This window comes from Phyllobates terribilis, unplaced genomic scaffold, assembly GCF_046119375.1.
Source record: "Phyllobates terribilis strain yellow unplaced genomic scaffold, ASM4611937v1 Scaffold_8__6_contigs__length_399053987, whole genome shotgun sequence".
Taxonomy (NCBI): Eukaryota; Metazoa; Chordata; class Amphibia; order Anura; family Dendrobatidae; genus Phyllobates; species Phyllobates terribilis.
The window spans coordinates 343,781,691-343,806,187 of NW_027362768.1; the positions used below are offsets into that span (position 1 = coordinate 343,781,691).

The following is a 24,497-nucleotide window of genomic DNA, read 5'->3' on the forward strand; positions in this document are numbered from 1 at the left end:
TCAAGTGTCATTAACAAAGCTGCTTTTATATTTTTACACTTTTTCTAACCCTGACTAAGAATAGTGCTAGGAATAGGTTTAGGCTTAGGGATAGAGTAAGGGATAGGTTTAGGTTTAGGGAGAGAGTTAGTGATAGGTTTAGGTTTAGGGATAGAGTTAGGGATAGGTTTAGGCTTAGGTATAGAGTAAGGGATAGGTTTAGGCTTAGGGATAGCGTTAGGGATAGGTTTAGGCTTAGGGATAGAATTAGGGAGATGTTTAGGCTTAGGGATAGGTTTAGGCTTAGATATAGAGTAAGGGATAGGTTTAGGCTTAGGGATAGAGTTAGGGATAGGTTTAGGCTTAGGGCTAGAATTAGGGATAGGTTTAGGCTTAGGGATAGAGTTAGGGATAGGTTTAGGCTTAGGGATAGAATTAGGGATAGGTTTAGGCTTAGGGATACAGTTAGGGATAGGTTTAGGTTTTGGGATACAGTTAGGGATAGGTTTAGGCTTAGGGATCGAGTTAGGGATAGGTTTAGGTTTTGGGATAGAGTTAGGGATAGGTTTAGGCTTAGGTATAGAGTAAGGGATAGGTTTAGGCTTAGGGATAGATTTAGGGATAGGTTTAGGCTAAGGGATAGAGTTAGGGATAGGTTTAGACTTAGGTATAGAGTAAGGGATAGGTTTAGGCTTAGGGATAGAGTTAGGGATAGGTTTAGACTTAGGGATAGAGTTAGGGATAGGTTTAGGCTTAGGGATAGAGTTAGGGATAGGTTTAGGCTTAGGGATAGAGTTAGGGATAGGTTTAGGCTTAGGGATCGAGTTAGGGATAGGTTTAGGTTTTGGGATAGAGTTAGGGATAGGTTTAGGCTTAGGTATAGAGTAAGGGATAGGTTTAGGCTAAGGGATAGATTTAGGGATAGGTTTAGGCTTAGGGATAGAGTAAGGGATAGGTTTAGGTTTAGGGAGAGAGGTAGTGATAGGTTTAGGTTTAGGGATAGAGTTAGGGATAGGTTTAGGTTTAGGGATAGAGTTAGGGATAGGTTTAGGCTTAGGGATAGGGTTAGGGATAGGTTTAGGCTTAGGGATAGAGTTGGGGATAGGTTTAGGGATAGAGTTAGGGAAAGGTTTAGGCTTAGGGATAGGTTTAGGCTTAGGGATAGAGTTAGGCATAGGTTTAGGCTTAGGGATAGAGTTAGGGATAAGTTTAGGTTATGGGATAGAGTTAGGGATAGGTTTAGGCTTAGGGATCGAGTTAGGGATAGGTTTAGGCTTAGGGATCGATTTACGGATAGGTTTAGGTTTTGGGATAGAGTTAGGGATAGGTTTAGGCTTAGGGATAGAAATAGGGATAGGTTTAGGCTTAGGGATAGAGTTAGGGATAAGCTTAGGCTTAGGGATAGAGTTAGGGATAGGTTCAGGTTTTGGGATAGTGTTGGGGATAGGTTTAGGCTTAGGGATAGAATTAGGGATAGGTTTAGGCTTAGGGATAGAGTTAGGGATAGGTTTAGGCTTAGGGATAGAATTAGGTATAGGTTTAGGTTTTGGGATAGAGTTAGGGATAGGTTTAGGCTTAGGGATAGAGTTAGGGATAGGTTTAGACTTAGGGATAGAGTTAGGGATAGGTTTAGGTTTTGGGATAGAGTTAGGGATAGGTTTAGGCTTAGGGATCGAGTTAGGGATAGGTTTAGGTTTTGGGATAGAGTTAGGGATAGGTTTAGGCTTAGGTATAGAGTAAGGCATAGGTTTAGGCTTAGGGATAGCGTTAGGGATAGGTTTAGGCTTAGGGATAGAATTAGGGATAGGTTTAGGCTTAGGGATAGGTTTATGCTTAGATATAGAGTAAGGGATAGGTTTAGGCTTAGGGATAGAGTTAGGGATAGGTTTAGGCTTAGGGCTAGAATTAGGGATAGGTTTAGGCTTAGGGATAGAGTTAGGGATAGGTTTAGGCTTAGGGATAGAATTAGGGATAGGTTTAGGCTTAGGGATACAGTTAGGGATAGGTTTAGGTTTTGGGATACAGTTAGGGATAGGTTTAGGCTTAGGGATCGAGTTAGGGATAGGTTTAGGTTTTGGGATAGAGTTAGGGATAGGTTTAGGCTTAGGTATAGAGTAAGGGATAGGTTTAGGCTTAGGGATAGATTTAGGGATAGGTTTAGGCTAAGGGATAGAGTTAGGGATAGGTTTAGACTTAGGTATAGAGTAAGGGATAGGTTTAGGCTTCGGGATAGAGTTAGGGATAGGTTTAGACTTAGGGATAGAGTTAGGGATAGGTTTAGGCTTAGGGATAGAGTTAGGGATAGGTTTAGGCTTAGGGATAGAGTTAGGGATAGGTTTAGGCTTAGGGATCGAGTTAGGGATAGGTTTAGGTTTTGGGATAGAGTTAGGGATAGGTTTAGGCTTAGGTATAGAGTAAGGGATAGGTTTAGGCTAAGGGATAGATTTAGGGATAGGTTTAGGCTTAGGGATAGAGCTAGGGATAGGTTTAGGCTTAGGTATAGAGTAAGGGATAGGTTTAGGCTTAGGGATAGAGTTAGGGATAGGTTTAGACGTAGGGATAGAGTTAGGGATAGGTTTAGGCTTAGGGATAGAGTTAGGGATAGGTTTACGTTGTGGGATAGAGTTAGGGATAGGTTTAGGCTTAGGGATAGATTTAGGGATAGGTTTAGGTTTTGGGATAGAGTTAAGGATAGGTTTAGGCTTAGGGATAGAGTTAGGTATAGGTTTAGGTTTTGAGATAGAGTTAGGGATAGGTTTAGGCTTAGGGATAGAGTTAGGGATAGGTTTAGGTTTTGGGAAAGAGTTAGGGATATGTTTAGGCTTAGGAATAGAGTTAGGGATAGGTTTAGGCTTAGGGATAAAGTTATGGATAGGTTTAGGCTTAGGGATAGGTTTAGGCTTAGGGATACAGTTAGGGATAGGTTTAGGCTTAGGGATAGAGTAAGGGATAGGTTTAGGCTTAGGGATAGAGTAAGGGATAGGTTTAGGCTTAGGGATAGAGTTAGGGATAGGTTTAGGCTTAGGGATAGAGTTAGGGATAGTTTTAGGTTTAGTGATATAGTGTTAGGTTTAGAGAAATAATTAGGGATAGGGCGAAAGTAATAAAATGATGATATATGAAAAAAGTAATAAAAAGACAAAAAATAACGTAACTTTTTATTTTTTAAATGTTATGTTTGATTTCAGCAAAAAGTAGGAAATAATAAAAGGTCAAATTGTGAACTATAATTACATCAGAATTTACCTCCGATTACTATATAGGTACAATACTGGACTGGAGGAAGGGACTCAGGGGTACGAACGGTTCACGGATGCGTGACCAGCCCCTGCTGTGCCCCTGCCTTCGCCTTCATCATTAGTATGAATATTAACATTATAACTTATTGCATCTCTTCACGACATGCGATATCCTTAGTTATAGATTTTACACTTCTATTTTGTGCTGTATCACAGTATGTCTTAATTGTATAATGAGACTATGGGGTATATACTGTATATATATATATATATATATATATATATATATATATATACAGTACAGACCAAAAGTTTGGACACACCTTCTCATTTAAAGATTTTTCTGTATTTTCATGAGTATGAAAATTGTACATTCACACTGAAGGCATCAAAACTATGAATTAACACATGTGGAATTATATACTTAACAAAAATGTGTGAAACAACTGAAAATATGGCTTATATTCTAGGTTCTTCAAAGTAGCCACCTTTTGCTTTGATGACTGCTTTGCACACTCTCGGCATTCTCTTGATGAACTTCAAGAGGTAGTCACCGGAAATGGTCTTCCAACAATCTTGAAGGAGTTCCCAGAGATGCTTAGCACTTGTTGGCCCTTTTGCCTTCACTCTGCGGTCCAGCTCACCCCAAACCATCTTGATTGGGTTCAGGTCTGGTGACTGTGGAGGCCAGGTCATCTGGCGTAGCACCCCATCACTCTCCTTCTTGGTCAAATAGCCCTTACACAGCCTGGAGGTGTGTTTGAGGTCATTGTCCTGTTGAAAAATAAATGATGGTCCAACTAAACGCAAACCGGATGGAATAGCATGCCGCTGCAAGATGCTGTGGTAGCCATGCTGGTTCAGTATGCCTTCAATTTTGAATAAATCCCCAACAGTGTCACCAGCAAAGCACCCCCACACCATCACACCTCCTCCTCCATGCTTCACGGTGGGAACCAGGCATGTAGAGTCCATCCGTTCACCTTTTCTGCGTCGCACAAAGACACGGTGGTTGGAACCAAAGATCTCAAATTTGGACTCATCAGACCAAAGCACAGATTTCCACTGGTCTAATGTCCATTCCTTTTGTTCTTTAGCCCAAACAAATCTCTTCTGCTTGTTGCCTGTACTTAGCAGTGGTTTCCTAGCAGCTATTTTACCATGAAGGCCTGCTGCACAAAGTCTCCTCTTAACAGTTGTTGTAGAGATGTGTCTGCTGCTAGAACTCTGTGTGGCATTGACCTGGTCTCTAATCTGAGCTGCTGTTAACCTGCGATTTCTGAGGCTGGTGACTCGGATAAACTTATCCTCAGAAGCAGAGGTGACTCTTGGTCTTCATTTTCTGGGGCGGTCCTCATGTGAGCCAGTTTCTTTGTAGCTCTTGATGGTTTTTGCAACTGCACTTAGGGACACTTTCAAAGTTTGCCCAATTTTTCGGACTGACTGACCTTCATTTCTTAAAGTACTGATGGCCACTCTTTTTTCTTTACTTAGCTGCTTTTTTCTTGCCAAAATACAAATTCTAGCAGTCTATTCAGTAGGACTATCAGCTGTGTATCCACCTGACTTCTGCACAACACAACTGACGGTCCCAACCCCATTTATAAGGCAAGAAATCCCTCTTATTAAACCTGACAGGGCACACCTGTGAAGTGAAGACCATTTCCAGTGACTACCTCTTGAAGCTCATCAAGAGAATGCCAAGAGTGTGCAAAGCAGTCATCAGAGCAAAAGGTGGCTACTTTGAAGAACCTAGAATATAAGACATATTTTCAGTTGTTTCACACTTTTTTGTTAAGTATATAATTCCACATGTGTTAATTCATAGTTTTGATGCCTTCAGTGTGAATGTACAATGTTCATAGTCATGAAAATACAGAAAAATCTTTATATCAGAAGGTGTGTCCAAACTTTTCGTCTGTACAGTATATATATATATATATATATATATATATATATTCCATGAAGATAAAGGCAGCACTCCGATCTTCAATAAATAAGCTGTTGGCCACTGCCACTATGACTCTGTGTCAATAAACAACAGCTTATTTATTGAAGATCGGAGTGCTGTCTTTATCTTCATGGAATACTAGTGAGGTTTGGTTGTGCCTGTCAGGCTCTGCACCCACTGCTCTATCCAGCTTACTTGTGCTGCACCGCTCACTAGATAGATAGATAGATAGATAGATAATAGATAATAGATAGATGGATAGATAGAAAGATAATAGATAGATAGATAATAGATAGATAATAGATAGATAGATAGATAGATAGATGGATAATAGATAGATAATAGATAGATAGATAATAGATAGATAATAGATAGATAGATAGATAGATGGATAGATAGATAGATAATAGATAGATAATAGATAGATAATAGATAGATCATAGATAGATAATAGATAGATAGATAGATAGATAATAGATAGATAGATAATAGATAGATGATAGATAGATAATAGATAGATAGATAGATAGATAATAGATAGATAATAGATAGATAGATAGATAGATAGATAGATAATAGATAGATAATAGATAGATAATAGATAGATAGATAGATAATAGATAGATGATAGATAGATAATAGATAGATAGATAATAGATAGATGATAGATAGATAATAGATAGATAGATAATAGATAGATAATAGATAGATAGATAATAGATAGATAGATAGATAGATAATAGATAGATGATAGATAGATAATAGATAGATAGATAATAGATAGATGATAGATAGATAATAGATAGATAGATAATAGATAGATAGATAGATAGATAGATAGATAATAGATAGATAGATAATAGATAGATAGATAATAGATAGATAATAGATAGATGATAGAGAATAGATGGATAGATAGATAGATAGATAGATAGATAGATAGATAGATAGATAATAGATAGATAATAGATAGATAATAGATAGAAGATTTTTCTTCCGTCTTTATGGCTGCCTGGTAACAGTATAACGTAATGCTCTTTCATTTCACCATATCAATACCACATTTTCTTCTTCTCCCTGCGGCATTCGATGCCATTGATTGTAATGAGATGATTGTATCAATACTTCCCACTCCTGAGCCGGTTAGTAAAATCTTTTTCCTGATTCTCCTTGACTTAAAATGGGCCATTAAAATTAATGTATCTGCGGAGCAGCGCTCCGGGACGGGCTTCGATTAGCGTACTCTCTCCATGGCAGAAATAGTTTTCTAGCCTTACACTTAGAATAGTACGGGGTCCGGTGAGCTGTGCCAAGAAGCTGCTGAGAAAGCACAGAGGAAATAGTGGGGTTCTTAAAGATACAGTGCAAGCAGCAGAGACCCCTATTATACTCCTTCTGACCTAGTTTCCAGGAATTTTGAGCATAATTATGACATCAGGAGTCTGTATTATGTGTGGGCTAAACATTATATCCATGGAAATGGAGAGAACAGTGGTGTAGAAACCACGCTATTGCTATGGTGTCTGCCTCTGCTTCAGCCACCACTAGGGGGAGCTCTCTATCTTTGGATTTTTACAGCCCTCATTATATTATCTGTATAAATCTGTGTGCAGTGAGCTCCCCCTAGTGGTGACTGCCGGCAACCAAAATTGCATCATTGAACTCTATGACTATGTTGTTGATTTGTAGCACTTTGAGATAAAAAATAAAGCTTAGCAACCCCATTAAATTGATAACTTTATTAAAAAAAAAAATACAATTTGGCGAAGCTCTGATTGAGGCTGAACCCATTTTGAATTTTGCTATAGTTTTCTATCATTTCTAAATATTTTCCTAGGGATAAATAATAGAATTTGAGTCTTAGAGTAACCAGACAAATCACCCTGCATCCTCCATTAAGTAAGTGCATGGTATTACAATAGAGATTAGAGAAGAGAAGCTGCCAGAATCCTCCGAAGCGCTTATCTCTGGGGGAAACTATAGCATAAAGCAAGATAAAAGCCAATCAGAGCAATATATGACATTGTATAGATATTAGATCGCTGATAGACTGCAGAGGAAAATTGATTTTGTATTAGAAATGTATTATTCTGCAATGTACTTATAGTATATATAACCACTAAAGTGTAATATATATTTATTTATATATATATATATATATATATATATATAATATGTATATATAGATATATATATATATGTATAAATGTGTGTGTGGAAAGGTGTATATATATATATATATATATATATATATATATATATGTGTGTGTGTATATATATATAATTACATTATATATATAATTATATTATATATAATGTAACATATTATATATACTATAATATATTATATTATATAATATAGTATGTTTACATACACATACATCTATATATATATTATATATATATACATATATTATGTTTACACATATACATTTATATATGAGTATATTATATTACACTTTGAAGGTTATATGTACTACAGGTACATTGCAGAATAATCAATTTCTAAAACAGAATCAATTCTCCTCTGCACTTGGCTCTACCAAAAATGATTACTTTTATGTATCACATTATAAGTGCAAAATGTATAGAAAAAATGACAATTATCATTGGAAATTTTTTTTTTCTTTGCTCCCTCTGGTGGACAATTTGAGTATAGCAGCCCATACCATATGTGTTTGCTTGCCATGCACCAGCATGGATCAATAAAGCCACAGGCGGAAGAATTGCCTAAGGTGATTTCAAAGGGTGTCTCTGAAATTACAACAGTGACAGCTGTACAGCTCTCCGGTTGTATGGCGGTCTCTCCAGAGCCCCCAGAGCCCGGGCTGATTTCATACTTGTCAGTCTGTTTGAATAAGGGACTGTATTTTAATAGGACAAATAGGAATCTGCAGGAATGTGATACCCAAAATAAAATGTCCTGATCCTGCTCCAAACCTCAATGCACTGGATATTATCAGAATAATATAAAAAATATAAAAAGAATATAAAATATAATATGTAAGATATCTATTACATGTTCACAATTTGCACCGCAGCTGGTGTATAGTGTCACATTTTATGCTGGTAACTTTAGTGCAACAATTAAAGGGGTTGTCCAGGACTTTGGTATTAATTCATTATCCTTAAAGGGGATCACAAAAGTCTGCAGTACCTCTATGTGACTGCAGACTTGTCACTACTTTATTGGACAATCCCTTTAAGATAGGTCATCAATATCAGATCGCAGGGGGTCTGACACTTTGAACCTCCAGCGATCCATGCTGGCTGGATTTACACAGTGACAGTTTAGCTCCGTATACAGTGCAGCATCCGTTTTCGGTACTGCAGCTCAGCTCCCATTCACTTTAATGGACTTCTGGCTGCACACAATTGACTACTCCGATTGCTGCAGAACAAAGTATGAATTACTTACATTATGGCTTCCGATTTTACTATATGCCTTTTCATGCAATCTCCATAGATTAGCAAAATATTGCATCACAGTTGTATCAATCCCACACATTTTATTGCAAATTACAGGTGAGAAAGAACTCAAGTCTGATAGCCAAAATATCTTCTTGTATGTAAGATAATCTTTGCATTGAAATTGTGATCAAATACTGAATCTGTAATCCACCCAAACCACCACTAGGGGGAGTTTAGCTACACTATTAAATCAGTATGCAGTGAGCTCATAAGCTCCCTCTTGTGGTGGCTTCAGGTATATGGAAGATTATCATTTAACTTTTCTGATTCTGCAGGGAATTTGGGACTTTGCATTCGAAATAACATGTTCCTATGCTCCAGAGGGGCTGTAATTAAGACCCTGAGACAATGATAATGCATATTTAATCAGAGAGGAACAGTGGATCCCAGACCTGTAAATCAAATGTGGGCAACAGGCAAGAAATCTGGGCTTAACTACTCATGGCAAACTTTACAGTGCCCATAGGGATTGTCACCCAACTTTCCAAATATATAAATTAGTTGTAAGTTCCTCCAAAGGGAAAAAAATACAGAAAAATGATCATTAAGCACAGGCTAAATGGGTTTCTGGATTGTCCCTTTAAGTGTTTTTTTTCCTGCAATAGAACAGTAAAGAGCCCCTTGCAACAATGTATCAGCAAAGCTCTGACTGTTTTAACCCATTCATCCCGAGTCAGATACAATCAATACCTTAGTGTGTAATTAAGTAGCACATTAAATCAGTGACTTCAAAGCAAGAAAAAAAATAATCTAGAGCTCTGCTGACCAAAAAAAAAAGGAGAAAAAAAATAAATAACCGGAGTCACGTAATCTGCCCGATCAGCATTATCCGCTGGCTGCAGGAATTAACATGAGCTTCACGTTGGATGAATTCACTTCATTAACTCAGTCAATATAACAATAAACTTGTGGTGTAAATATGGATAATTTCTTATTTGATTTGTATATTTAATTAGCATGTGGGGTCTTTTGGAATTGTTCCGCCCCCTCCGTGCCCCTCGTTTAATGAGTACACAGATCTTTGATTATCCGATCTCAATAACAACAGAGTAATTGGAATATATGGTCTGCAGATTCTGCTGCGGCGGCTGCAGTGTAACAGGAAGAAATCATTTCTGTTTATCAAACATTTTGTCATTTTTATGTTATTTTTAGTTTTTTGTTTGTTTTTTCTTTTTTCTTTTCTGGGGTTTTTGTCTGATTGTTTAGGCAGGAAGCAGAGTCCACAAATCATTTGCTTTGTATCTAAAGGCTGACGGGACTGATCAGATGCAGAAATGATCTGACCTGGTTGTAAAAAACGAAAAAACTATCGCATCAGAGTCTATGGGTAACATCATGTATCAGAACTAGTGCGAGGGAGAAGAGGAGGAGTTGTCAGCAAAGGACCAGATTCCAGTCCTGATAGTTCTAGGGACCTTAGAAGAGACTCGAGCTACTTGGTTGGTTACAATTAGAAACTGCTTCTGTTTCGGCATCTTGTTTTGATAATTTTAGACGTCTATAGGAGAGAATCTGCCCAACATGTTGGAATCAGCCTCCATATGGAGGCCAGAGAGGCCATAGCCACAACATCACAGATCACCTTTATACAGAAGTGATACAGAGATACTGTAGAGAGATTAGATTGGATGGACGGATGGACAGATAGATGACAGATAGATAGATAGATAGATAGATAGATAGATAGATAGATAGATAGATAATAGATAGATAGATAGATAGATAGATAGATAGATAGATAGATAGATAATAGATAGATAGATAGATAGATAGATAGATAGATAGATAGATAGACCTAAAGATAGGTGGATGGATGGATGGACCGAAACATTGCCGTCACTATGGGCTATTAAATTTCTCTAATTTTCTATTTTGGGAGTGCTGCCTTCATTTTTGTACATATATTGGAGGATTGGTATATACCTGGGAGGCTCTGCACCCCTGCCCTTTTTTGCTGGTGCTGCCTTGATTTTTTCTATTTAGATAGATGGATGCATGGATGGATGGATACACAGATAGATGAAAAAATGGTGGATGGATAGATGGTTAGATGGATAGTTGGATGGATGGATGAATGGATAGATGGATGAAAGGATGTATAGATGGATGGATAGATAAATGGATGGACAGACAGATAGATGGATGGATGGATGGATGGATGGATGGATGGATGGATGGATGGATGGATGGATGGATGGGTGGAAGGACGTATAGATGAAATGATAAACGATAGATAGATAGATAGATAGATAGATAGATAGATGGATAAACAGTTGGATAGATAGATGGATGGATGGGTGGAAGGACGTATAGATGAATGGATAAACGATAGATAGATAGATAGATGGATGGACAGACAAATAGATGGATGGATGGACGGACGGATAGATGGATGGATGGACAGACGGATAGATAGGCAGATAGATGGATGGATGGATGGATGGATGGATGGATGGATGGATGGATGGAAGGATGGATAGACACATGGATTGATTGACTGATGGATGGACAGACGAATAAATGGATGGACGGATGGATGGATGGATAGACGAATGGATAGACGGATGGATAGATGGATGGATAGATAGATGGATAGATGGATGGATACATAGATATGAGATTGATTGATAGATGGATGGATAGACAGACCTCATTCTATGGTATATACTGTATATTATGCAGTCACGGCAATTTGCTACTGTTCACATTTGCTTCCTTCTGTTAGGAGGTGGAGGTCAGAATGTTTTTGATGGATAGATATATTGCCCACCTTCTTGATAGCACGATGAGCTCTGCCACATGGCGCACCGGGCATCTCCATACGTGTATGTACAGTGCAGTCTAAAAATCCTGGGGCGGACATCCCATTGGTGCAACGTGGGCAGGCGCACAGGGAACCAAGAGGTAAGGGGGTTATCTACCTATAAAGCTATAAAGCCGCACACACAGGCAGCATTTTTATAAGGTATTGGACTGCTAATGGCCCATATACAATTCTTGGACCGAGGTTGTCTTCTTCTTCTGTGTCCGCTCCTGGAACAAATGCACATTTCTAGCTTTTCTCCTGCATGAGAGAAGGACAAATGGAAGACTTACTTGTGCTCGGATTTTAACCCCGGAGGCCGACCACCAGCCAAAGCCGGCGTGCCACATGGGCCAGTGGCCCCGGTAAGAACTGCGCCTGCTCCTGGCTATATTTAGCCGGTGCAGGATGCAGGGTGCACTAATTTATCTGCGACACTCCTCCTCTATTCATGGATTAAGAGAAAAGAAAAAAAGTCAATTATATTCCCTGGTAGCGGAGTGCGGCTCCTGACAATGCGGCCGGCGCACAATAGGGGGAGATTTTTTTGTAGATTTTATATTTTTTTCAATCACATCTATGAATAAATGGAACAATCCATTCAGCAGCCGGGGACAGCGACACAGAACGCGGCCATGAACCCGCTCAGATATTCACAAAAGATGCAGATTAGCAGAGCTGTAGTTCTCAAGTGCAGCAAAGCTTTGTTTGTCCAGTGTAGGAGAGGTTTGTTTGTGTAGTGTAGTAGAGCTAGGCTCGCACAGTGTTGTAGGGCTAGGCTTGTCCAGTGTAGTAGACCTAGGTTTGCACAGTGTAACAGGGCTAGGTTTGTCCAGTGTAGTAGAGCTTATTTGGTCCAGTGTAGCAGAGCTTTGTTTGTTCAGTGCAGGAGAGGTTTGTTTGTCCAGTGTAACAGAGCTTTGTTTGTCTAGTGTAGCAGAGATAGATTTGCACAGTGTAACAGGGTCAGGGTTGCCTATTGTAGTAGTGCTTTGTTGGTTCAGTGTTACAGAAATTTGTTTGCTTAGTGTAGCAGACCTAGGTTTACACAGTGTAACAGGGCTAGGTTTGTCCAGTGTAGTAGTGCTTTGTTTGTTCAGTGTAGTAGAACTGTGTTTGTTCTGTGTAGAAGAGGTTTGTTTGTCCTGGGTAGCAGGGCTTTGTTTGTCTAGTTTAGCAAAGAGATTTGTACAATGTAACAAGGTCAGGTTTGTCCAGTGTAGTAGTGCTTTGTTGGGTCAGTGCAACAGAGCTTTGTTTGCTTAATGTAGTAGAGCTAGGTTTGTCCAGTGCAGTAGAACTAGGTTTGCACAGTTTGTCAATTGTAGTAGTGCTTTTTTCAGTGTAGCAGAGTTAAGTTTGCGTAGTGTAACAGAGCTAGGTTTATCCAGTGTAGCAGAGCTAGGTTTATCCAGTGTAGCAGAGCTAGGTTTATCCAGTTTAGCAGAGCTAGGTTTGTCCAGTGTAGCACATCTAGGCCTGTCCAGTGCAGCAGAGCTAGGTTTATCCAGTGTAGCATAGCTAGGTTTGTCCAGTGTAGCACAGCTAGGCCTGTCCAGTGCAGCAGAGCTAGGTTTATCCAGTGTAGCAGAGCTAGGTTCGTCCAGTGTAGCACAGCTAGGCCTGTCCAGTGCAGCAGAGCTAGGTTTATCCAGTGTAGCAGAGCTAGGTTTGTCCAGTGTAGCACAGCTAGACCTGTCCAGTGTAGCAGAGCTAGGTTTATCCAGTGTAGCAGAGCTAGGTTTGTCCAGTGTAGCACAGCTAGACCTGTCCAGTGCAGCAGAGCTAGGTTTATCCAGTGTAGCAGAGCTAGGTTTATCCAGTGTAACAGAGCTAGGTTTGTCCAGTGTAGCACAGCTAGACCTGTCCAGTGCAGCAGAGCTAGGTTTATTCAGTGTAGCAGAGCTAGGTTTGTCCAGTGTAGCACAGCTAGGACTGTCCAGTGCAGCAGAGCTAGGTTTATCCAGTGTAGCAGAGCTAGGTGTGTCCAGTGTAGCACAGCTAGGCCTGTCCAGTGCAGCAGAGCTAGGTTTGTCCAGTGTAGCAGAGCTAGGTTTGTCCAGTGTAGCACAGCTAGACCTGTCCAGTGCAGCAGAGCTAGGTTTATCCAGTGTAGCAGAGCTAGGTTTGTCCAGTGTAGCACAGCTAGGCCTGTCCAGTGCAGCAGAGCTAGGTTTATCCAGTGTAGCAGAGCTAGGTTTGCCCAGTGTAGCACAGCTAGGCCTGTCCAGTGCAGCAGAGCTAGGTTTATCCAGTGTAGCAGAGCTAGGTTTGCCCAGTGTAGCACAGCTAGGCCTGTCCAGTGCAGCAGAGCTAGGTTTGTCCAGATCATGTTACTTTAGTTACTGTACGTTCATTATTCTAACTCAGAGGATGCAGGTGACAAACTTAGCTCGGTCATATCTGTAGTCTAAGGCCACGGCCCCACTATCAGTATTTGGTCAGTATTTGGTCAGTATTTTGTCTCAGGAGTAGGAGCCAAAACGAGGTGAGGAACAATCAGAGAAAAGGTATAATAGAAACAAGCCACCAATTCTGCATTTATCACCCACTCCTGGTTTTGGCTCCCACTCCTGAGAAAAAATACTGACCGAATACTGACCAAATACAGATAGTGGGGCCGTGGCCTTAGGCTTGAAATCCTCTAATTATTTCTGTTTGCAAACTTTATAATGAAAACCATTGATCTAAAGAGAATATTGTGCATGTAATAAATCCACTTGTTGGAAGTGTAGATGTAACAGAGTTGAGTTTGTCATTGACGCAACACATAGTGATATCACTTTAACACATGACTGCAAGGAAACCTATTGCAGTTAAAACTCAAATTCAGCTCTGCTATGTCAGTAGTTTGCTGTTTTAGGTCACCTCTGCTACATCCATGCTTATCATACTATGTCTTGCTCATACAGTCAGAAAAACAGCTGTGACCCGAAATCTATTCTGTGAAACATATTAGAAAATATGTTCAGATGTAGAAGCGCTGAGCTTGTCATTTAGCGCACTATAATGCATTACTATATTTAAACTGTGCAGCAATATTGCAGCCCCAAAGGGCTAAAACACATTCACCTCTGCTACATCCATACTTCACCTACACCTAGGTCTGTCTTGCTGAGGCAGTCAAATCCATTGTGTAACATATCAGTGTTGAGTTTGTCACTTCGCACAGCACTATGTAACGATCTCATAAGCCGCGCATTTACACTTTTATCACAGTGTACAAATATTGCCGTCGAAACAACACGTTCACCTCTGCTACATCTGGGTTTAATTGTATATGTCTTGCTGATACATTCAGAAAACCAAATGTGACACTATATAGATTAGTAGAAAATATATGCATACAGATATAGCAGAGCTGGGTTTGTCATTTGGCACATTACACTACATCGTGATTTTACAAGCAATCCATTAAGATTTCTATCATAGTGTACCAATAATGTTACCCCAAAAGGGACACATTCACCTCTGCTACATCCAGGAGGATCCAGTTCATTGTGATTTTACCATGGCGTACCAATATTGCAGCCCCAAAGCATCAAATGACGCATTCACCTCTGCTACATCCATTCTTCTACATCCAGGTCACGCTGATACAGTCAGAAAACCAGACGTGTCCCTAAATCTATTCTACGAAACACATAATTAGAAAATGTGCGTTACATGGCGTTCAGATGTAGCAGAGCTGAGCTTGTTATTTGGCACAGAACTACATCATCCACGAGGTCCTTTTGTGTATCGTCTTGCTGATACATTCTATCAATCATATAATTAGAAAACATTACAAAGACGCAGGTGTAGCAGAGCTGAGTTTGTCATTCACCATGACCCATGCAGACACTTCAAGATGATTTCACATCAATGTGCACCAATGTTTCAGTCCTAAAGCGTAAAGTGACTGATTCACCTCTGTTACATCCATACTTTTACATCCAGGTCATGCTGTACCCCCAAATCCATTCATTAGGAAATGTGTGTTACACAGCATTCAGATGTAGCAGAGCTGAGTTTGTCATTTAGCTCAACACTAAATTGTGACTTTCTTCAACCACAACTTTCTGATACAATCTACCCCTAGATCCATTCAATATGAAACGTAGAAAACGTTACAAAGATGCAGATGTAGCAGAGCTGAGTTTGTCATTTAGCACATTACGTTACACTTGTGATTTTCCCAGTGATCTATTAAGATTTCTATCATACAGTCTATTCCTAAACCCATTCTAGGAAACTTATAATTACAAACACGCAGATGTAGCAGAGCTGAGTTTGTCATTCAACATAACCCATGCAGACAATTCATGGTGATTTCACATCAATGTGCACCAATATTGCAGCCACCAAATCGTCAAATGACGCATTCACCTCTGCTACATCCATACTCCATCTATGTCCAAGAGACTCCGGCTCTTATGGCGCACTGTCTCGCTGATAGACGATACAGTCAGACGACCAGCTGTGCCCCGGACCTGATTCCAGGAGATGGATCATCACAAGATCTGGCTTACATGAGCACATTTCCTTCTATATGGGGTCGGCCTTCTGATCCATCTTTGTATGTACCACCGTGAGGGGGGCAAAAAAAACGAAAAAACAAAAGTTCTCCGCATGACCCTTGGAGCAGAACTCACAGAACAGAAGGACCAGATCCATCCGGACAGGATAGAACCCGGCGGAATCTTTTAGAATGTCAACATTCCGTTCCATTTTTGTAGCAATTTCCCATAGAACACAGGACAGATTTGACTTTATTTCCCACTCCTGGGTCAGTGACGGTAAAACTCAAGGACGCGGAGTCTATTCTTCGCCGCCTCGACCATTCAGACACTTGAACCACATCAATCAAGCGATACCTTCATTTTTTTTTCCTTCCTACAGCAAAACAAAACACACACCGAGAGGATCGGCTTCTAAATATAAAATGCCCAACATCTGCAAAATGAATGCCTGGCTGTGCCACGCAGGAAAATGAATATGGAGTGACCTTTTCAATGGCGCGCGTCCCATTATGCTCCACCAGAATAAATCCCATTTTCATATTAATAACGAGGAGCGCCGCTACCTCCGCTCGTCGACCTGAAGGACCCTGTTTGTTTGCTTTTCCCATGTTAAGTCCCATTACCTGCAGAAATTGCGCTAAGAACACAATTTGCGCGCAACAACAAAAACAAAAGCGGACGGGCAGAGGTAGCAGAGCTGAGTTTATCGTTTGGAACGAGTTGAAGGGATATGGCAATCTGTCCTTTACTGTTGGTCTGTAATTAGCGGTGCCACGTGAGGGCAGAAAAAAAGCGAGAAAAATTATATAAAATTATAGAATATAACATAATAATTTGCAAAATTAGCTCTGCTACATCAGTATATTTATCCATATGCAATAGATATAAGATGTCACTATATGATGGATAGTCAGTGATATTATGCTATAGGGAATACTGGTCACATTGGTCTTCGGGGAGGCAGTCATATTGTTCTGTCTGTCAATCTATCTATAGATCCATCTATTATCTATCATCTTTCTATTTATCTATCTAATATCTATCTATTATCTATAGATGTATCTATCCATCTATCTATCTGCCTATCTATATATCTATCTTTCTATCCATCCATCGTTCTTTCCATCTATCTATATCTCTCTCATATCTATCTATTTATTATCTATCTATCCATCCATCCATCCACCCTCCCACCCACTCACCCGTCTATCTATCTATCTATCTATCTATCTATCTATCTATCTATCTATCTATCTATCTATTATCTATCCTTCTATTTATCTAATATCGCAGATATGACATCATATTATTCTGTAGGTTATTCCTAGGACATATCATTTGTTTTCATGGTGTAAGAATTGTAAAGTGCTGCAGAATATGTTGGTGCTATATAAATAAAATCATTATTATGTAAGATGACAATTTCAGCTCTACTACATCCTTTTCTGTTTCTCTGTATCTTTCATTGATAAGATGTCTCTGTATTACATACTTTGTCAATGGTAAATCATTACAAATCAGTGCTACTTGTAAAGATATGGGATTAAGGAGAAATCTATGTGTTTCTGTAGCAGAGATGAGTTTGTCAGATGTAGCAGAGATGAGTTTGTCAGCTGCCTGCAAGACACAGCTGTGCTCAGTCTGTCACTTGGCACAATGGGTGCTGAGGTGGCAGTAAGGCATGATATAGGATTTCTTGGTGCTAAATAACAAATTCAGCTCTGCTACATCCCTTCATGTGAGTCACAACAGTAAATAACCCAGGGATAAATAGATTATCACACGAGAATACAATATGTTCATATATTGACTCATCCATTTGGAGCCGAGCATTAAAAAATATTAATTATGTGTAATCAGGCCACTAATTGCAGCCATTAATCTATCATTACACTGATCTGATTTAATTATTAAATCCAGCGAGCTGCGATGCATCTGTCTGAAATAATCCGTCATAATCAGCGCTCGTACCTGGGAAGATCAATGCGCGCACCGGGCCCAGAACCGCGTCCTCAGCGCACGGCGCAAAATATCACAACGTGTTGCTATGATACCATGTGGATATATATACGGACGTGTTACAGGAGGCCGAGGGCCTGTCAGTGACGGCACGTCCATCATCAGAGGAAGGTCGCCAGGTCCAGTAATTAGTCCACAACACAGTGTACAAACAATACCGGCGACAACAAACTCATCTCTGCTACATCTCTGTGATGTGTATGCAGCTGCAGGAGCTGGAATTATTATTCTACTGTTTATCTATCTATCTATCTATATATTATCTATCTATCTATATATCTCATATCTATTTATTATCTATCTATCTATCTATCTATCATCTATCTATCCATCTATCCATCTATCTATCTATCTATCTATCTATATATCTATTATCTATCTATTTATCTATTCATGTTGTATCTATATATCTACCTGTCTATCTCATATGTATCTAATCTGTATATTCTGCACATTATCATTGTGACTATTCACAAAAGTATTATAGAAATATTTACAACAAACGTTACTTTCTCTTTATGTTTATTCCAGCAGGTCTAAAATAGGAAGAGAATTTATTGTTTGGGAAAGTTTTCCAAATGCACAGAAAGTGTCAAGGCAAATTCTTTTTTTCAGCACTGAATAGTGGATAGCGTCCAAAACAACTGTATGATCAAGTATTGGATGGCTGGATAGATAGATAGATAGATAGATAGATAGATAGATAGATAGATAGATAGATAGATAGATAGATAGATAGATAGATAGATAGATAATAGATAGATAGATAGATAGATAAATAGATGGATAATAGATAGATAGATAATAGATAGATAATAGATAGATAGATAATAGATAGATAATAGATAGATAATAGATAGATAGATAATATATATATAGATAGATGATAGATAGATAATAGATAGATAGATAGTAGATAGATAATAGATAGATAGATAGATAGATAGATAATAGATAGATAGATAATAGATAGATAGATAGATAGATAAATAGATGGATAATAGATAGATAGATAATAGATAGATAATAGATAGATAGATAATAGATAGATAATAGATAGATAATATATAGATAAATAGATGATAGATAGATAATAGATAGATAGATAATAGATAGATAGATACAGAGATAGATAGATAGATAATAGATAGATAGATAGATAATAGATAGATAGATAATAGATAGATAATAGATAGATAGATAGATAGATAGATAGATAGATAGATGGATAGATAGATAGATAATAGATAGATATGAGATAGATATGAGATAGATAGATAATATATAGATAATAGATAGATAGATAGATGATAGATAGATAGATAGATAGATTGATAATAGATAGAACAGACTGTGACCTGGAGGCCCTGGAGGAGGAGACTCACTTCCTGCTACGCTGCACCAAATACTCAGCAGTGGGGGACACTCACTTCTGGAGACTCTAAGATCTCTTTCTGGATTTAAGCTCCATGAAGGATGAAGAGAAAACATTAATCCTGCTGGGGGAAGAAAAGAGAGCAGTGGAGATAGCAGCGCAATATGTGAGCGCGGGGGAGGGAGCAGCGCAATATGTGAGCGCGGGGGAGGGAGCAGCGCAATATGTGAGCGCGGGGGAGGGAGCAGCGCAATATGTGAGCGCGGGGGAGGGAGCAGCGCAATATGTGAGCGCGGGGGAGGGAGCAGCGCAATAAATGAGTGCGGGGGAGGGAGCAGCGCAATATGTGAGCGCGGGGGAGGGAGCAGAGCAATAAATGAGTGCGGGGGAGGGAGCAGCGCAATATGTGAGCGCGGGGGAGGGAGCAGAGCAATAAATGAGTGCGGGGGAGGGAGCAGCGCAATATGTGAGCGCGGGGGAGGGAGCAGCGCAATAAATGAGTGCGGGGGAGGGAGCAGCGCAATATGTGAGCGCGGGGGAGGGAGCAGCGCAATAAATGAGTGCGGGGGAGGGAGCAGCGCAATATGTGAGCGCGGGGGAGGGAGCAGCGCAATAAATGAGTGCGGGGGAGAGAGCAGCGCAATATGTGAGTGCGGGGGAGGGAGCAGAGCAATAAATGAGTGCGGGGGAGGGAGCAGCGCAATATGTGAGCGCGGGGGAGGGAGCAGAGCAATAAATGAGCGCGGGGGAGGGAGCAGCGCAATATGTGAGCGCGGGGGAGGGAGCAGAGCAATAAATGAGCGCGGGGGAGGGAGCAGCGCAATATGTGAGCACATGCCATACGCTGCAAGAAAGAGAACTGTGATATACCACGGACCTCCGTAGCCTCCACCTTGAATATGACCCATCCACTGCTCCTACAGTCTCTATTCCCTACTGCACACTTGCTTTGGAAAAAATAATGTGTTGGGTCCTGCCAAAAAAAACTTCTTGTAGATAGATAGATAGATAGATATGACATAGATAGTTAGATAGATAGATAGATAGATAATAGATATGACATAGATAGTTAGATAGATAGATAGATAGATAGATAATAGATAGATAGATGATAGATAGATAGATAGATAGATAGTTAGATAGATAGATAGATAATAGATAGATAGATGATAGATAGATAATAGATAGATAGATAGATAATAGATAGATAGAAAGATAGATAGATATTAGATAGATAGATAGATAGATAATAGATAGAGGGATAGATAGATAGAGGTATAGATAGATGATAGATAGATAATAGAAAGATATATAGATAGATAATAGATAGAAAGATATATAGATATTAGATAGATAATAGAAAGATAGATAGATATTAGCTAGCTAATAGATAGATAATAGAAATATAGATAGATAATAGTTAGAGAGATACATAGATAGATATGGGATAGATGCATGGATATGGGATATATAGATGGATATGGGATAGATAGATAGATAGATAGATAGATAGATAATAAATAGAGAGATAGATAGATAATAGATAGATAATAGATAGCTGTAGAATAATTTCCCAGCAGTCATCCAGCTCTGCACACAGGTGTCACTCACATCAGTCCCTGTCCCTGATGAGGCTCACAATCTAATTTCTCTATATTAGACGCACAGTGAAGCCAGTGACATAAACCAATTAACCCATTCTCTTGCTTTTGGAGAGCAAAACGAAACCAGAGTATCTAGAAGAAAGCCAGAGAGCCTGGTATAAACTCCACACAGATGTGACTCTACAGCAAACATCAAAGAGCAGAGCTAAGAAGCTGAGCCCCCTGTAAGCAGCACTCCACGGGGCTCCGCAGACACTCAGGAAAACCACTCACAATCCAGCCATCCCCGCACCACCCGGCTGCTCTCCTCCAGCTGAGTCCAGGGCTGAGACCTCTGCTGCCTCCTGGAGAGGGGTCTATCAGGGGTAATCAGGGGTCCTGCAGGCACTTTCCTTGTGTCCTGGCAGCAGCTCCTCCATTCCCCCAGCACCTGACTCTGCTTTATTCCTTCCAGCACAAGTCATGGGGGGGTGTAATTCCCATAAAGCTCACTTATGATATAGTGGAGATGAATTTGCCACTTAACCTGTTTGACTGCATCACAATAATGCAATAGCTTTGTGATATAGGAGCCAGAACCACATGACAAACTCAGCTCTGCTCCATCAGCTTCAGTTACATTAGATCAGACAGAGTTAATAAAAAGAGAGTTTTTTTCAGCCCAAATATATCCGCACATACCCAGCCTTGCAATTACAGAAAAATATGACAATCGTGTAATAATTGTGCGCGACATTTATTAAAACTATCTCACAATTTAAGACACAGAAGCGGCAAGCTTTGTACTTGATTAAACCTTTAACCCATAATGGCCATCTTTCTAAATGAATGAAAGGAGGCAACAATGTAACAATTCCCAAGTGCATTACTTTTTCTATTACATTAAAGTGGCCACATGGAGCAATGAAGATAGTAAATCAGAAGAACTTACTGATCAGAAGGGTGAGATACTCTCTATCTGCAGCCAAGGGAGGGATAGCAGGTGCCCTTGTGCCATGATCCTGCCCAGTAATCACATAGTGTGGACTCTCAGCTCTTGGCTCAGACTGGTGGCATGTTCAGGTGTTGGGTGCTGGAGAAAGTTACTCTCATCCAGAAACATCCAAGAGTCTTAATAGTCTCATCCTCAGCTGATCAGATACAAGTGCCAAGAGCAGAATTCAGCATCCAGGCTTGAAGAGCATGCAACTAAATCCAGGCTTGGTGCATAAAAGTGCCAGTGTAGGGATGGCAGGATGGTGGCCAGTGAGGAGCAGACAGAAGGCAGGTGTGGAGCTCTGGTCTCTGGCATAGGGCAGTGCCTGCAGCCTGTGCTGCCCCTTGGCTCCTGGTCCAACACACTGAGCCCCAGACAGATGCTTTGCTTTGAATCCAGAGTGACACTAACAAGCCTGGTGTGCACACACAACTGATTGGAGCAGACAAAGATCATTCTCCTGCAGCTCCTCCCTGCTCCTCACATCCTCCTCTTCACCACTGTGTCATGTTGCCTTCTCACTATCACAGACTCTGCCAGTCCTAGGATGATGCTCTGCTGCTGTAATCTTACACACAGGTGTAACTCTACTCAGAAGACATGGAGGATATTAACTAATGATGATCCTGGACATCACACATGGAGCAGCTTGGAGGTCTCAATATCTGCTTTCCCTTTAAATATTAAATGGTCTAAACTCAGAGAAGTGCCAGAGAAGAGATAATGCTCTGTGCCTGACATACCGATGGGGAGAGTGACAGGTAATCTTTTGGTTACCAAGTTTAAAAGTCTAAGTTTATTACTATAAAGCCTAATTGCAAGGGATAGATCTATCTAAGATTCCGTTTATCTTTCGATCTATTGTAGAGAGAGAAAAGAAGCAGATATGAGAATGATAGATGAGTGGATAGACAGATAAGGACAGGGGCGGATATATCATTGGTGCAACCTGTGCAGCCGAAAAGGGACCCAAGAGGTCAAGGGGCACATTTATACCTCCAAAGCAGGAGCAGTCTTGCATTTGTAGGTTCTCTTGGGCTGCAAAGGGCCCATATATTGTTCATGCACAGGGGCCCTTTTCTGTCTGTGTCCGCCAATAGATATGGAGATAAGACAATAGCTAGATATAGATGGATGGATTGATAGATTGAAGGATAGAAGGATAGATTAGATTAAATATTAGATTAAAAAAAAAAAAAACAAGAAAAGTGGGAAACACTTTAACAAAGGTTCACATGCTCTTGAGCTGTAACATTGCCACCTGTTCACATGGGATAAGACAGACACCATTTTTTGCATGGAATTTGCTTTTGAGTGCTGCCCACTTTTCTTGCTTTTTATGTACCATAGGTTGGTGGGTTGCTACCTATGGGCTGGCATCTATGCCTGCACTTTTGCCTGTGCTACTCCATTTTTTGTTTTATAGACAGATAGATAGATAATAGATAGATAGATAGATAATAGATATTAGAGAGATAGATAATGGATAGATAGATAGATAAATAGATAGATAGATAGATAGATAGATATTAGAGATATATTAGATAGATAGATGATACATAGAAAATAGATTCAGAGATAGATAATAGATAACAGATAGATAAAGGGACAGATAGATAATAGATAGATAATAGATAGAGGGATAGATAGATAGATAATAGATAGATAATAAATAGAGGGATAGATAGATAATAGATAGATAGATAGATTAAATAGAAAAAAGTAAATTCAGAACTCGTCCTAGTAGCTTTGGGTGCAAAGCCTTCAGGTAACAACCTAAAACCTCTTCTAAATATGCACAAATGAAGGCAGAACTCCATCATTTAGATGCAAAAAAAGACTTACACTGAAGATTATTCATACTGACATTGGCTGGATGTTTGGGGTTGTTGTCCGGCTGCAGAATAAATTTGGAGCCAATCAGACACCTCCCTGATGGTATTACATGATGGGTAAGTGTCTATCTGTATTCTTCATCACTGAGGACACCATTAATCCTGACCAAATCCCTAACTCCATCTGCTGAAATGCAGCCCCAAACTTACAGGACCCTCCACCGAGCTTCACTGCTCCTGCAGACCCTCATTATTGTGCCGCTCTCCAGCCCTATAACAAACAAATTGCCTTCTACAACTAAATGTTTAAAATTTTGACTCCTCAGTCCAGATCACTTGCTTCCATATTTCTGCACTCTGGTTCCTATGTTTTTGTGCATAGTTGAGTTGCGTGGTCTAGTTTCCATGTAGAAGGTCTGGCTTTTGGTAGCAATTCTTTCATGAAAAACCTTCTGGCCAAATTGCTCCAAACACTAGATGGGTGTAGCTGGATCCCACTGGTGACTGGCAGTTCTGAACTGATGGCACTGCTGGTCATTTTCCAATTTCAAAGTGAAATAAGCATGATGTGTCCTTCATCTGTTGCACTAAGTTTCCTTGGCCGATCAATATGTCTACAGTCTTCAGTGTTACCCATTTCTTGGTGTTCTCAATGCTGGAAATACAGGTAGATACTTATCCATCATGTAATATCATCAGAGAGGCGTCTGATTGTCTCTAAATTTATTCTGCAGCAGGAA

General features: G+C 39.9%; 1 protein-coding gene across 1 annotated transcript in view; it reads right to left on the minus strand.

Moving 5' to 3' along the window:
• Positions 1-22,331, minus strand: part of TAFA4 (TAFA chemokine like family member 4) — a 272,904-nt gene extending 250,573 nt beyond the window's left edge. The window contains exon 1 of the mRNA XM_073644714.1: positions 21,878-22,331. The gene's annotated coding sequence lies outside the window, so the exon portion shown is untranslated. The remainder of the gene's footprint in view (positions 1-21,877) is intronic.
• Positions 22,332-24,497: the final 2,166 nt, after the last annotated feature.